We start from the raw sequence: 16,080 nt of genomic DNA on the forward strand, positions 1-16,080 counted from the left end.
CCTGTTTCCTGGAGCCCGATTCCCAAGTGCCTGGGCTATAAGTGACCCGGCTTGAGGTAGTGCTGGAGCCCCGACATATAGAAAAGGGCAACAGCCCCCTGTGTCACCTGCACAATCAGCTGCTCACACATAGGAGGTGAGAAACCCCAAGGACAGTACGATCTCTTTGGGGTGAATGTAGCTCGGCCTCGAGTTGCCTTAAAGAGCCTCTCTCAGGCCTGTTCATTCCTCAAGAAAGGTTCCTTATGCTCCCTTCCTTTTGGAATTACACCCACTGCATACCAACAATATTGCCCCTCCATTTTGTGGAATGTGACCCTAGTTCCAGCTTTCAGCTCTTGCAACCTTCGAGGCAAGTGTTCAGTCTCCACTGCCCAATGGTTGAACTAGATATGATAACTGGTCACAAACTCTTCAACAGACCCCCCTCTGCTGACGGTTGTAACTACCACCCTCAGAATGCCAACTCTCGGTACCTTATGGGTAGAGGGCCTAATACCATTTGTCCAGACCTGGTCCTGGCTCGTCTCCTTGTCTCTAGAGTTGAGCGATTTTTGTTCAGTTGCCGAATCTGAATTTGCCATATTTGTACCCTATTCGTGCCGAATGTATATTTGTTCATCGGTTCCAAACATATTCAATAATTTCTACTCCCCTTGATTATAATGTCATTCAGCTGTGTTCAACAAATATTGCAAAAACAATATTCGCTGACGATTTGTATTCGGAACCGAATCCGAACAAATTAGCTCAACTCTACTTGTCTCTTCCGACTGGCCTAGGCCCCGGAGTCTACTTATCAGTTCCTGAATCTTGACTTTTCTGTCCGCAGTCTGCGAGAACCCTAGCGGTAAAGGATGCAGCCTGGGTTTGGGCTTTGGTGGGTCTGGGATATCTGCCAGGTCAGGAACAATGGCTCCTGCTACCTATGTTGTTGCACCAGCTTCCTCTGTCCCCGATATTCCTCCCGTCACTCTCTCGGAAGTTTTATGGGCTTCTGCCATCTACAGTTAGGTCCATATATATTTGGACAGAGACAACATTTTTCTAATTTTGGTTATAGACATTACCACAATGAATTTTAAACAAAACAATTCAGATGCAGTTAAAGTTCAGACTTTCAGCTTTCATTTGAGAATATCCACATTAAAATTGGGTGAAGGGTTTAGGAGTTTCAGCTCCTTAACATGTGAAACCCTGTTTTCAAAAGGGACCAAAAGTAATAGGACAGATTCAATAATTTTAAATAAAATGTTCAGTTTTAGTACTTGGTTGAAAACCCTTTGTTGGCAATGACTGCCTGAAGTCTTGAACTCATGGACATCACCAGATGCTGTGTTTCCTCCTTGTTGATGCTCTGCCAGGCCTTCACTGCGGTGGTTTTCAGTTGCTGTTTGTTTGTGGGCCTTTCTGTCTGAAGTTTTGTCTTTAACAAGTGAAATGCATACTCAATTGGGTTGAGATCAGGTGAATGACTTGGCTATTCAAGACTATTCCACTTCTTTGCTTTAATAAACTCCTGGGTTGCTTTGGCTGTATGTTTTGGGTCATTGTCCATCTGTAGTATGAAACGACGACCAATCAGTTTTGCTGCATTTGGCTGGATCTGAGCACACAGTATGTCTCTGAATACCTCAGAATTCATTCAGCTACTTCTGTCCTGTGTCACATCATCAGTAAACACTAGTGACCCAGTGCCACTGGCAGCCATGCATGCCCAAGCCATCACACTGCCTCTGCCGTGTTTTACAGATCATGTGGTATGCTTTGGAAAATGAGCTGTACCATGCCTTTACCATACTTTTCTCTTTCCATCATTCTAGTAGAGGTTGATCTTGGTTTCATTTGTCCAGAGAATGTTCTTCCAGAACTGTGCTGGCTTTTTTAGATGTTTTTTTAGCAAAGTCCAGTCTAGCCTTTTTATTCTTGATGCTTATGAGTGGCTTGCACGGTGCAGTGAACCCTCTGTATTTACTTTCATGCAGTCTTCTCTTTATGGTAGATTTGGATATTGATACTCCTACCTCCTGGAGAGTGTTGTTCACTTGGTTTGCTGTTGTGAAGGGGTTTCTCTTCACCATGGAGATTATTCTTCTATCCTCCACCACTGTTGTCTTCCGTGGGCGCCCAGGTCTTTTTGCATTGATGAGTTCACAAGTGCTTTCTTTCTTTCTCAGGATGTACCAAACTGTAGATTTTGCCACTCCTAATATTGTAGCAATTTCTCGGATGGGTTTTTTCTGTTTTCGCAGCTTAAGGATGGCTTGTTTCACCTGCATGGTGAGCTCCTTTGACCGCATGTTTACTTCACAGCAAAACCTTCCAAATGCAAGCACCACACCTCAAATCAGCTCCAGGCCTTTTATCGGCTTAATTGAGAATGACAAAACGAAGGGATTGCCCACAGCTGTCCATGAAATAGCCTCGGAGTCAATTGTCCAATTACTTTTGGTCCCTATAAAACAGGGTTGCACATGTTAAGGAGCTGAAACTCCTAAACCCTTCATCCAATTTTAATGTGGATACCCTCAAATGAAAGCTGAAAGTCTGAGCTTCAACTGCATCTGAATTGTTTTGTTTAAAATTCATTGTGGTAATGTCTATAACCAAAATTAGAAAAATGTTGTCTCTGTCCAAATATGTATGGACCTAACTGTATGTTGCCTACTAAGCACGTTACACCGTATGGATGATTAATGAATACAGTAAAAAAAATTAACTTTTTTTTGGAGTGTTATAAATCAGACATGTACCCCAGACCACGTAATACTGTATGGCTGATAAATGTGACACAAATTACAGACTACTCGCTGGATCAAAGTATACGCAATACATACACCCCCCCTCCCCCCCCCCCAAAAAAAAAAAAAAAAAAGCTGCAGCTGCTGTATATGTTTGCCAATGGATTGCACAGCCCTACTGTCTACAGCCTGGATTCTGTCACACTTCCTGCTCCTTTGACTCTCTCTCCCTTCCTAAATGCAGATTGTATGTGATACCAATGATTAGCCCTTAGAAGTGCTGTTAGTATGATGGCTCAGCTTCAGCACCAGTATCAACACTAAAGGTCTCTGATTCATTATACTGCACACACACAGGCCTGGACAACAACTCTCTCCCTCCAATACGAAGTCTGACAGAGCTGTGCAATGGCATCAGTGTGCTGAGCTGGGCAGCGCCTGTCCTTTTATAAGCCCTGATGTTATATGGTCCTCCAATAAGAGCAATGCCACAACCAAGATGGCTACGGCATTAGTGACGTGTAGGCAATCCCTGCATGCTTATTGGCTGTGTAGCAGGTGCCAAAAATGCAGGGTTGGGATTCGCGTTTTACACTGCACATTACATGCTGAGTAACCAGTACATTCAAGCACTGTGATACTTGAGACACACACACACACACACACACACACACACACACACACACACACACACACACACACACACTCTCTCACTCTCACTCACACACACACACACTCTTCATCTCTATAGTGTGAACATAATGGTGTGGTATATCATTTTTTTTTAAACATTTTCAGCTAGCTGAAAGATGTAAGAGTACAATTAATAGAATTTGAAACTTATTGCCAAAATGGGGACCCTCGTCAAAGCAATCGGCGCAACTCGTGCAGGGTCTGGGTATTAGGTATTTCTCCATTTGGATCTTAACTCATTTCTACCCTAGATGTTCGGCATTTTTAATACCCACTTATGTATACACATGTGACTATATATTACTATTTATTTATTTTACGCACTTATATAGTGCCATTAATTCCACAGACTTCATCATCACTGTCCCCATTGAGGTTCACAGTCTACATTCCCTATCAGTATGTTTTTGGAGTGTGTGAGGAAACAGGAGTACCCGGAGGAAACCCACACAAACACGGGGAGAACATACAGACTCCTTGCAGATGTTGTCCTTGGTGGGATTTTAACCCAGGACTACTATAGATCTGAACATACATTCTTTCTTATTCCTTACGAAAATGCTATAGTATAACATTACTAATATATACATTTACTAGGCGCAAGTCACTTTTATGCAATTTTGCACACTGTTTAATTACTTAGCTACTTATTTATTACGTATACTGTCATGGCTGAAAGTGTTGGCACCCTTGAAATTGTTCCAGACAATTATTGCAATTACCCATGTTTTGTTATACACATTTTATTTCCTTTTGTGTGTATTGGAACAACACAAATGGGGGGAAAAAAGTCAAATAAAAAAAACTCCCAAAATTGGCTGAACAAAATTGTTGGCACCCCCAACTTAATATTTGGCTGCACACCCTTTGGAATAAAGAACGTCAATCAATCGCTTCTCCCAACAGCAATTATAAGAGCTCTGAACAGGTGTTCAAAGGGATTTGGATCCGGACTTATTCCTGGCAGCTTCAGAATTCTCCAGTGCTTTTCCATCCATTTCTGGGTGCTTCTTGAAGTAGATTTGGGGTCATTGTCTTGCTGGAAGACCCATGACCTAAAACATAATCCCAACTTTCTGACACTGGGCACTACATTGTGACCTAAAAGCTTTTTGGTAATCTTCAGATTTCATGATTCCTTGCACCCAGTGTCAGAGGCAGCAAAATAACCCCAAAACATCTTTAAACCTCCCACCATATTTGACTGTAGGTACTGTGTGCTTTTCTTTGTAGGATTCATTCCATATTTGGTAAATGGTAGAATGATTTACTTAACCAACAAGCTCTGTCTTGGTATCATCTGTCCACAAGACGCTTTCCCATAAAAATTTTGTCTTGCGCACGTACATTTTGGTAAACTGCAGACTGCAGTCTAGCTTTGTCAGCAGTGGGGTCATCGTGGGTCTTCTGCCATAGCATTTCATTTCATTAAAATGTCGACGGATAGTTTGCGCTGACCCTGATGCACCCTGAGTCTGCAGGACAGCTTGAATTTCTTTAGAATGTGGAAAAAAAACCCCAGACAAACATAATGGTTAAAAAAACCGCAATAGTGCATGAATTCCTTCCCGACCCTTATCCACATGAATGTCACTTGACAAACTGTAAGGTTTTAATAATAGTTAGGACTGTCCTAATTAGTGTCACCTTGAAGTGGTGGGATGGCGTTTCGGATTTTTTTTTTAAATGAAATAATTTTCATTTATAGTACTTTATATCCTTTTCATGCACTATTGCTGTTTATTTACTGCAGGGTATTAACTTATGTTTCTGTCTTTGTGGGGTTTTTTTGTGTTTTTTTTTTTTTTTCTGTTCAGTGGCCAGTGTGAACGTGCACTTACATGCTGCATGCACACCAGTTTGTAACCCTGTTCGTTTTTTGTTTTTTTTCTTTTAGAACTTCATTGGAACTGCTTAACCCCTTAACCCCAAAAGGTGGTTTGCATGTTAATGACTGACCTGGCCAATTTTTACAATTCTGACCACTGTCCCTTTATGAGGTTATAACTCTGGAAAGCTGGATCCCCGTGATTCTGAAATTACTTTCTCGTGACATATTGTACTTCATGTTGGTGGTAAAATTTCCTCGATCTTATTTGCATTTATTTGTGAAAAAAATGGAAATTTGGCGAAAATTTAGCAATTTTCCAAATTTAAATTTTCATGCCCTTAAATCACAGAGATTTGTCACACAACATACTTAATAAGTAACATTTCCCACAGGTCTACTTTAAATCAACACAATTTTGGAACCAACATTTTTTTTTGTTAGGAAGCTATAAGGGTTAAAAAGTTGACCAGCGATTTCTCATTTTTACAACACCATTTTTTTTTTTTTAGGGACCACATCACATTTGAAGTCACTTTGAGGCATCTATATGATAGAAAATACCGAAAAGTGACAGCATCCTAAAAACTGCACCCCTCAAAGTGCTCAAAACCACATTCAAGAAGTTTATTAACCCTTCAGGTGCTTCACAAGAATTTTTGGAATGTTTGAAAAAAAAATGAACATTTAACTTTTTTCACAAAAAATTTACTTCAGATCCAATTTGTTTTATTTTACCAAGGGTAACAGGAGAAATTGAACCTCAAAAGTTGTTGTACAATTTGTCCTCAGTACACAGATACCCCATATGTGGGGGGTAACCACTGTTTGGGCGCATGGTAGAGCTCGGAAGGGAAGGAGCGCCGTTTGACTTTTCAGTGCAAAATTGTCTGGAATTGAGATAGGACGCCATGTCACGTTTGGTGAGCCCCTACTGTACCTAAACAGAGGAAACACGCAAGTTACACCATTTTGGAAAGTAAACCCCCTAAGGAACTTATCTAGATGTGTGGTGAGCACTTTGAACCCCTAAGTGCTTTACAAAAGTTTATAATGTAGAGCCGTAAAAATAAAAAATCATATTTTTTCACAAAAATGATCTTTTTGCCCCAAAATTTTTATTATCTTAAGGGTACCAGAAGAAATTGTACCCCAAAACTTCGCGTTTGGAGATCCCCTGATGTGCCTATTCAGTGGAAACCCCCCAATTCTAACTCCAACCGTAACCCGAACACACCCTTAACCCTAATCTCAACCCTAACCTCAACACACCCCTAACCTTAACACACCCCTAACCTCAATACACCCCTAACCCCAACATACCACTATGTGGGGAAGAACCACTGTTTGGGTGCATGGCAGAGCTCGGAAGGGAAGGAGCGCTGTTTGGAATGCAGTCTTAGATGGAATGGTCTGCAGGCATCACGTTGCTTTTGCAGAGCCACTGATGTACTTAAACAGTAGAAACCCACCACAAGTGACCCCATATTGGAAAATAGACCCCCCAAGTAACTTATCCAGATCTGTTGTGAGAAATTTGAACCCCCAAGTGTTTCACTACAGTTTATAATGCAGAGCCGTGAAAATACAAAATCTTTTTTTCCCATAAAAATGATTTTTTTTAGCCCCCATACTTTTATTTTCCCAAGGGTAACAGGAGAAATTGGACTGCAAAAGTTGTTGTCCAATTTGTCCTGAGTACGCTGATACCCCATATGTGGGGGTAAACCACTGTTTGGGCGCACAGAAGAGCTCAGAAGGGAAGGAGCACTGTTTTACTTTTTCAACGCAGAATTGGCTGGAATAGAGATCGGACGACATGTCGCGTTTGGAGAGCCCCTGATGTGCCTATTCAGTGGAAACCCCCCAATTCTAACTCCAACTGTAACCCGAACAGACCCTTAACCCTAATCTCAACCCTAACCTCAACACACCCCTAACCCCAACATACCCCTAACCCTAATCCCAACCCTAACCATACCTCTAACCTAGGCACACTCCTAACCCTAATCCCAACTGTAAACGTAATCCAAACCCTAACCCCATCTTTAGCCCCAACCCCATCTTTAGCCCCAACCCTAACTTTAGCCCTAACCCTAATGGGAAAATAGAAATAAATACATTTTTTTTATTGTATTATTTTTCCCTACAAAGGGGTAATGAAGGGGGGTTTGATTTACTATTGATAGCGGGTTTTATAGCAGATTTTTGTTTGGCAGCTGTCACACACTAAGACGCTTTTTATTGCAAAAACTAGTTTTTCCCGTCTCCCATGACAGCACACCTGAGAGGGATCCGCCCAGTCAGGACAGGAAACCTACTGAAATAAAAGGGCGGTACCTCTCCCTCGCTTCAGTTGGGTTTCCTGTCCTGATGGGAACCCTTGTGCTGAAAGACGGCGGTTTCTTTTTTTGATAGAAGATCCACTTACCCGCTCCTGTCCCGGCACTGGAAGCACAGGCACGGCTCCTGAATGTCGGCCTTCAGGAGACGGTAGCGCTGTTCGCAGATCCTGTGGGGCTCTTGCGCACGTGCGGGCGTCGGTCCAGCACAGTCCGGACTCCTGGGGCCGGTCTCTGTCTTCCACGCCGCTCTCTCCCCCTCAGCTGGGCGACTTCCGGGCGCGCGGCTGACGTTGCGCGCAAGGTACGCTGGGAGTGGGTGTGCCCACGTGACGTCAGACCGGCACGCCGGATCCAAGATGGCGGCGCCCATGAAAAAAAAAACAAACAAAAAAACGCCGGTAATGCTGCAGGCTTCCCGGCGGTGTTCAGGGGGAGAAAAAGAGCTTAATGGTCACCGGAAGAGGTGGAGAGCACGGAGGAGGACCCTTTATTAAGGGTAAATCAACGCTGAAACGACGCTCATTTCCATACAGCTATTCCAGAGATGGAGGATCGTATGGAGCTTCAGCAGCAGCAGCAACCATTACAGCAGCAGCAGCAAGAGCCCCTTTCAGGTGATACACCTGCCCACCAGCGTACTAAAATGGATAGCCGCTCGAGTGGAAGGAGTGGCAATCATCCTGGTCGGTCGTCTCAGGATTCCTCTACCTCCAGGAGAAACATTCCCCGTGCTCCTAGTCCGCCTCGGAATCCGGTACCGTTTGTGGTCAGCGGGTGGTGAGTGATCTTCGTGAATGTCACCCTGGTGGTAATGGGCTACATTTTCTGTTTACTTGGCAGGCGCCGAGGAAAGCTAGCTCCAAGACAAAGAATAAGGAATGTGCCCTCTGTAGAGTTCCGTTGGCAGTCCAGTGGCAGAAAAATCTTTGTGTAGATTGTATCCAAAAGACCATCCAGGAAGAGACCCCTGACTTTGCCTCTAGTCTTAGGGCAATAATTAGAGCAGAAGTAGAAGGCTCTGTTAAAGCGGCCCTTAGGAAAAAGGGTAGTAGAGACCCAGAACCAGTTTCTGTATCCGAGGTTTCTCATTCTGATGAGGAATGTCAGGAGGAACCATTGTCTCCCTGTTCCTCCTCCTCTAGGTCCTCTGGCTCCTCTTCAGATAGTGATGTTGGGGGCCGTCCGTGTTTTCTTACCGAGAACATGGACAAGCTGGTTAAAGCCGTTAGAGCTTCAATGGGCCTAAAAGATGAGAAAACAACCAAATCTCTGGAGGACATTATGTTCGGGGGTTTGGAGGAAAAAAGAAAACGTACCTTTCCTGTTAACTCCAAAGTAAAGGCCCTTATAGAGAAAGAATGGAGAAAGCCGGAGAAATCGGGTAATCTGCCCTCGGCTTCTAAAAGACGTTACCCCTTTGAAGAGAAGGATTCAGAGACTTGGGATAAAGTGCCTAAAATTGATGGCGCAGTAGCTAAATCTTCTAAAAAGCTATCCCTTCCCTTAGAAGACTCTGGTGTATTAAGGGACCCCTTAGATAAAAAAGCGGACGGATTCCTAAGACACACCTGGGAAGCAACCGCAGGCAGTCTAAAACCGGCAATTGCAGGAACCTGTGTCTCACGTTCCCTTATTGTATGGTTACAGCAAATAGAGGAGCAGTTAAAATCTAAAGCTCCAAGAGACGAAATTTTATCCAATGTAGCTATGGCTAAAGGAGCGGCAGCCTTTACAGCGGATTCGTCAGCAGACTCCGTAAGGCTGGCGGCTAGAGCTGCAAGTTTGTCCAATGCGGCTAGACGTGCTCTCTGGTTGAAGGGGTGCCCGGGAGACTTGCCCTCAAAGAATAGACTCTGTTCTATACCATGTGATGGCCATTTCCTCTTCGGTAAAAAGTTGGAGGACATTCTGGAGAAAGCCGGTGACAGGAAAAAGGGATTTCCTCGCTTTCCAGTGGACTTTAGAAGGCCTTATTTTCGGAGGGGCAAATTTAGTAGGGGCCGCCCCCCGGGAGATAGAAAGAGTTGGGACTCCAGAGACAGAAGGAGATCTGGATATATGTTTAAAGGTCCCTCAACATCAACTAAAAAGCCCTCCCAATGACGCCAGGCCAGTAGGGGGGAGGCTTTCATCTTTTTTCCCAGCCTGGGTAAACATCTCCCCCACTCATTGGGCTCTGAAGGTGGTCAAAGACGGCCTAAAAATAGATTTTGTTTATCCACCGCGACAGACTTTTGTTTCAACACCCCAAAGAAAAACCCCGGAAGAGCAGCTAGCCTTGGAAGCAGAGGTTTTGGAGCTGGTATCAAAACATGTTCTGATAGAAGTCCCGGGGGAAGAACAGGGAAAAGGTTTTTATTCCCCTCTTTTTTTGATAAAAAAACCAGACGGGTCACTAAGAACTATCGTCAAGTTAAAAAATCTCAACCAATCGGTAGTAAACTGTTCCTTCAAAATGGAGTCTGTGAATACAGCGATAAAACTCTTGTTCCCACAGTGCTTCATGGCAGCTATTGATTTAAAGGACGCCTATTATCACGTCCCAATTCATCGAGACTTTCAAAAATTCCTAAGGGTAGCGGTTTATGTCCAAGGTTGTCTCAGGCACTATCAGTACGCTGCCCTCCCATTCGGCCTGTCAATAGCGCCAAGAATTTTTACCAAGCTGATGTCAGAGGTCATGTCCTTCCTCCGCTCTCGGAACGCGGTAATAGTTCCGTATCTAGACGACTTCCTGATAATAGGGAACTCAGCGGCACACTGCCTGTCGCAAATAAAAGAGGTTATAGCGACACTAGAATTGTTGGGGTGGAAAATAAATCTCGCCAAATCAAGGTTGACGCCGGAGCTGATTCAGTCCTTTCTAGGCCTGGTTCTGGACTCCAGGCGTCAGTTTTGTCTCCTACCAGAAAACAAGCTGGTCAAAATTCAAAATCTTGTGGAAACAGCAATTCAACACCCTGTAATGACCTTGAGAAAGGCAATGTCCTTGCTGGGCTCTCTGACGTCCTGTATACCCGCAGTAAGATGGGCTCAGTTCCATCTAAGACTATTGCAGTGGGAGGTCCTATCTGCGCAAAGATGGTTAAAAGGGCGTTTAGAAGGCAAGCTGTGTCTCTCATTGGAGGTAACAGATTCCCTAAAATGGTGGGCCATAAGAGATCATTTGGCGTCGGGGGTCCAGTGGGTAACTCCGGTAGAACAGGTCATCACCACAGACGTAAGCGGTACAGGATGGGGGGCGCATTTAGGAACTCTCTCAATTCAGGGATCCTGGTCCCATCTAGAATCACAGCAGGCATCAAATTTAAGAAAATTATGGGCCGTAGAAAGAGCTGTGAAACACTTCCTTCCCATCCTTCAAGGTCACCATACCAGAGTCATGTCAGACAATCGCGCAGTGGTGGCATATATCAACCACCAAGGAGGGACGAGATCCCCTTCCCTAATGAAGTCAGCGTCTGTCCTCCTACAACTAGCAGAGCGCCACCTGCTATCCCTCTCTGCTCTCCACATAAGGGGAGTCGAGAATATGAGAGCAGACTACCTAAGCCGCAAGACACTGAGGCAGGGGGAGTGGTCTTTAAATCCCCGGGTGTTTCAACAGATAGTGCAGGCCTGGGGCATACCTGTAATAGATTTATTTGCCACTCTAAACAACAGGAAGGTAGACAGGTTCTGTTTGTTAGACCCGAGGGAGAATCCCTTCACGGTAGATGCTCTGCAAATACAATGGGATTTCAGTCTCGCTTATGTGTTTCCACCGATAGCGATGATTCCAGCAGTGGTGAGAAAGATCAGAATGGAGCAAGCGAGGGTAATCTTGACTGCTCCATTTTGGCCGAAAAGACCTTGGTTCTCCCTCCTGAGACAAATGTCTATAACCGATCCGTGGATTCTACCAGAGATTCCGGACCTGCTAACCCAGGGCCCAATATGCCACTCTCAGGTGAAGGGCTTCCATCTTGCAGCCTGGAATTTGAGAGGGCATTACTGAGTAGGTGGGGGTTTTCGCCAGGGTTAGTCTCCACCTTATTAAAAAGTAAAAAACCAGTAACATCGAGAATTTATGGTAGAACGTGGAAAAAATTTCTGGATTTTTCGGGGCAACCTTTGGGGGATAAGGCTCCTGTGGGTACCATCTTAGAATTTTTACAAGCGGGTTTACAACTGGGGTTGGCAACTAATACGCTTAAGGTCCAGGTTTCGGCATTAGGAGCCTTATATAATTGCAATCTTGCCTCCAATAGATGGGTGTCCCGCTTTATTAAATCCTGTAGTAGGTCTAGACCAGTAGAAATTCAGAGAGTTCCCCCCGTGGGATTTAAATCTGGTGTTAGATGCTCTAACCAACAGTCCATTTGAACCCCTGCAGGAATCATCATTAAAGATACTCACTCTTAAAACGGTGCTCCTGGTAGCGTTAACATCAGCCCGTAGAGTGAGTGACTTACAGGCCCTGTCCGTCTCCCCTCCTTACACGCAAATTTTTGATAACAGGGTAGTACTCAGACCAGATCCGGCAGACCTTCCGAAAGTTGTACTTAAATTCCATAGGAGTCAGGAGATTGTGTTACCCTCTTTTTGTAATAATCCTAAGAACCCAGGGGAGGCGAAATTTCATACACTAAATGTAAGGAGAACTATTTTGCAGTACATATCCTTGACTAGTCAGTGGAGGAAGGATCAATCCCTATTTGTAGCCTTCCAGGGTAGTAGGAAGGGATATGGGGTATCCAAGGGTACTATTGCTAGATGGATTAGGGAGGCTATTTCCTTATCCTATGCTTCCTGTGGCACCCCGATCCCTGATGGCATCAAGGCTCACTCCACCAGGGCCGTGGCTACTTCCTGGGCAGAAAAAGCAGAGGTATCGATAGATCAAATTTGTAAGGCCGCTACCTGGTCCTCTCCGTCTACCTTCTTTAGACACTACCGGCTAGATCTATCCTCCTCGTCTGACCTTACCTTTGGTAGAAGGGTGCTACAAGCGGTGGTCCCTCCCTAAGGTGGTTCTTTCTCCAAAAATCTCTCAGGTGTGCTGTCATGGGAGACGGGAAAACACCAAGGTTACTTACCGGTAGCCGGTTTTTCCGGAGCCCATGACAGCACATGTATATTCCCTCCCTTCTTTTTTTCACCCTTTTGGTGCGCACTTTTTAGCTGGGTGTATTTTGTTATAATTATGATGAGTGATGGATTACCATGTACTAACCAAGGGGGCCTCTCATGCTCTGAAAACCAACTGAAGCGAGGGAGAGGTACCGCCCTTTTATTTCAGTAGGTTTCCTGTCCTGACTGGGCGGATCCCTCTCAGGTGTGCTGTCATGGGCTCCGGAAAAACCGGCTACCGGTAAGTAACCTTGGTGTTTTGCATCACCACATTTTGAGAGCTATAATTTTTCCATATTTTAGCCCACAGGGTCATGTGAGGTCTTGTTTTTTGTAGGACGAGTTGGTTTTTTTATTGGTACCATTTTCGGGCACATGACATTTTTTTTGATCGCTTTTTATTATGATTTTTGTGAGGCAGAATGAACAAAAATCAGCAATTCATGAATTTCTTTTGGGTGGGGCGTTTATACTGCTGCGCGTGTGGTAAAATTGATAAAGCAGTTTTATTCTTTGGGTCAGTACGATTACAGCGATACCTCATATAATTTTTTTTTCATGTTTTGGCGCTTTTATACAATAAAAACTTTTATATAAAAAATAATTATTTTTGCATCGCTTTATTCTGAGGGCTATAACTTTTTTTAATTTATTTGCTGATGATGCTCTATGATGGCTCGTTTTTTGGGAGACGATGATGTTTTCAGCGGTACCATGTTTACTTATATCCGTCTTTTTGATTGTGTGTTTTTCCACTTTTTCTTCAGCGGTATGATAATAAAGCGTTTTTGCTTTGTTTTTTTTAAAACAATTTTTACGGTGTTCACTGAAGGGGTTAACTAGTGGTACAGTTTTATAGGTCGGGTCATAACGGACGCGGCAATACTAAATATGTGTACTTTTATTGTTTTTTTTATTTACACAAAGAAATGTATTTTTTGGAACTATATTTTTTTCTTTATTTAGGAGTTTTAAAAAATATATTTTTACACATGTCAAGTGTTTGTTTTTTTTACATTGTCCCAGGGTGGGACATCACTATATAAGTCAGATCGCTGATCTGACACTTTGCAAGCACTGTGTCAGATCAGCGATCTGACAGGTAGTGTATCAGGCACTGACAAGCCACCTCCCTGCAGGACCCGGAAGGACCCGCGGCCATCTTGGATCCGGAAGCTTGCAGGGAGGAGACCCTTGGAACAACGCGATCACATCGCGTTGTTCTGAGGGTCTCGGGGAAGCACGCAGGGAGCCCCCTCCCTGCGCAATGCTTCCCTATGCCACCGGAACGCTGCAATCTTGTTTGATCGCAGTGTCCGGGGATTAAAGTGCCGGGAGCGGTCCGTGACTGCTCCTAACACATAGTGCCGGGTGTCAGCTGTGATAATCAGCTGATTCCCTGCCGCGATCGGCAGCTCTCCCCCCCGTGAGCGCAGCTGATCGCATATGACGTACTATCCCATCCATGGGTATTAAGTCCCAGGTCACATGGACGGGATAGTACGTCCGATGGCAGAAAGGGGTTAACTACCATCTGGACTATCCTACATTGCAACCTTTAATCAATTTTTCTCTGCCATCCACATCCAGTGAGATTAGCTAAAGTGCCATAGGTTATAAACTTAATTATGCTGCGCACTGTGGACAACGGAAAATCAAGATCTCTGGAGATGGACTTTGTAGCCTTGAGATTGTTGATGATATTCAACAATTTTGGTTCTCAAGTCCTCCGTTCTTTCTGTTCTCCATACTTAGTGTGGCACACACAATGCAAAAATTTAGTTAACTTCCCCTTTTTATCTGGTTCCAGGAGTGATTTTCATATTAATAATAATAATAATAATAATAATAATTAATAATCATTTATTTAGCAGCAACATATTCCGCAGTGCTTTACAGTTTAACAGTTCATACACAAGTCATAAGTAAAAATGTTTGCTTTAATTATTGTATTATTTTAAAGTATGCTGACCCTGCTCGTGAGAGCTTACAATCTACAATGAGGTGGGGTAGACACAAAGTACAGGTGCTTATTTTCAAATGATATTTCAGCCATCTTGAGGGAGTGGGTGATAAAGGCTGCATGAGCGAGTCACCAGTCAGTATTTGTGGTGCTGTTGAGTGCGGTGGAGTATCATGGAGGATTATTTTTAAATAGTGAATGAGCCACACACGGACTTTGATTATTGGAACGTGATAGGCTGCTCTTAACAGATTTGTTTTGAGGGAGCGCCTAAAACGTATAGCCTGTGGATGGTCCTAATTTCTTGGGGTAGAGTATTCCAGAGGATTGGCGCAACGCGAGAGAAGTCTTGGAGTCAGGAGTGGGAGGTATGGATTAGTGTAGAGGTTAGTCGAAAGTCTGTTGCAGAGCGTAATGAGCGGGTAGGCCGATAAACAGAAATGAGGGAGGAGATGTAAGGGGTGTGCCGCACTATGGAGAGCCTTGTGGGTGAGTACAACTAGTTTGAATTGGATCCTATAATGAATGGGCAACCAGTGCAATGACTGACAAAGTGTGCACGTGTCAGAGTACCAATTAGCCAGATAGACAACCCTGGCTGCTGCATTAAGGATGGACTGGAGAGGGGAAAGTCGAGTAAGGGGGAGGCCAATTAATAGAGCTTTACATTAGTCCAGGAGAGTGGATCAGGGCAACCGTGAGGGTTTTTGTGGTTTCCATGGTGAGAAAGGGGCGGTTTCTAGAGATGTTCTTTAAGTGTAAGCGGCAAGAGATTGTATATGGGAGGTGAAGGACAGATTGGTGCCAAAGATAACACTCAGACAGCCCGCCTACTGCCTAGGCATTATGATGCCACCCACGGCTAGAGAGATGTCAGATTTACGGAGGTTAGTAGACAGCGGGAGCAGAAGAAGTTCAGTTTTGGAAAAGTTGAGTTTCAGCTAGAACGGACATAATGTTGGAGACTGTGGACAGACAGTCCCTGGTCCCCAACAGTGAAAGGAAGAGGAGATGAAGTGGAGCCAGCAAAAGATACACTGAAGGAGCGGTAGATATGAATAGGAAGAGAACCAGGAAAGAGCAGTGTTCTTAGTACCTATTGATTGGAGCATAGAGAATAGGTAGGAGATAGTGGTCAACAGTGTAAAGCTGCAGGTAGGTCGAAAAGAATGAGCAGAGAGTGGGCACCATTACGTTTTGCTGTCAGAAGGTCGCTGGTCACTTTGAGTGCAGTTTCTGTTGAATGTGGGGGGCGGAAGCCAGACTGTGATGGATCTAGGAGGGAATGAGTGGAAAGGTAACGCGCAAGGTGGAAGTAGACCAGGTGCTTCAAGAATTTAGAAATAAAGGGGAGGTTGGAGACTGGTGGTTAGTTATTGGTGCAGGATGGGTCGAGTG

General features: G+C 44.2%; 1 protein-coding gene across 1 annotated transcript in view; it reads left to right on the forward strand.

The window, feature by feature from the left end:
* Positions 1–16,080, forward strand: part of LOC143765069 (uncharacterized) — a 71,249-nt gene that overhangs the window by 35,357 nt on the left and 19,812 nt on the right. The gene's annotated exons all lie outside the window — the stretch shown is intronic.

This window comes from Ranitomeya variabilis, chromosome 1, assembly GCF_051348905.1.
Source record: "Ranitomeya variabilis isolate aRanVar5 chromosome 1, aRanVar5.hap1, whole genome shotgun sequence".
Lineage (NCBI taxonomy): Eukaryota > Metazoa > Chordata > Amphibia > Anura > Dendrobatidae > Ranitomeya > Ranitomeya variabilis.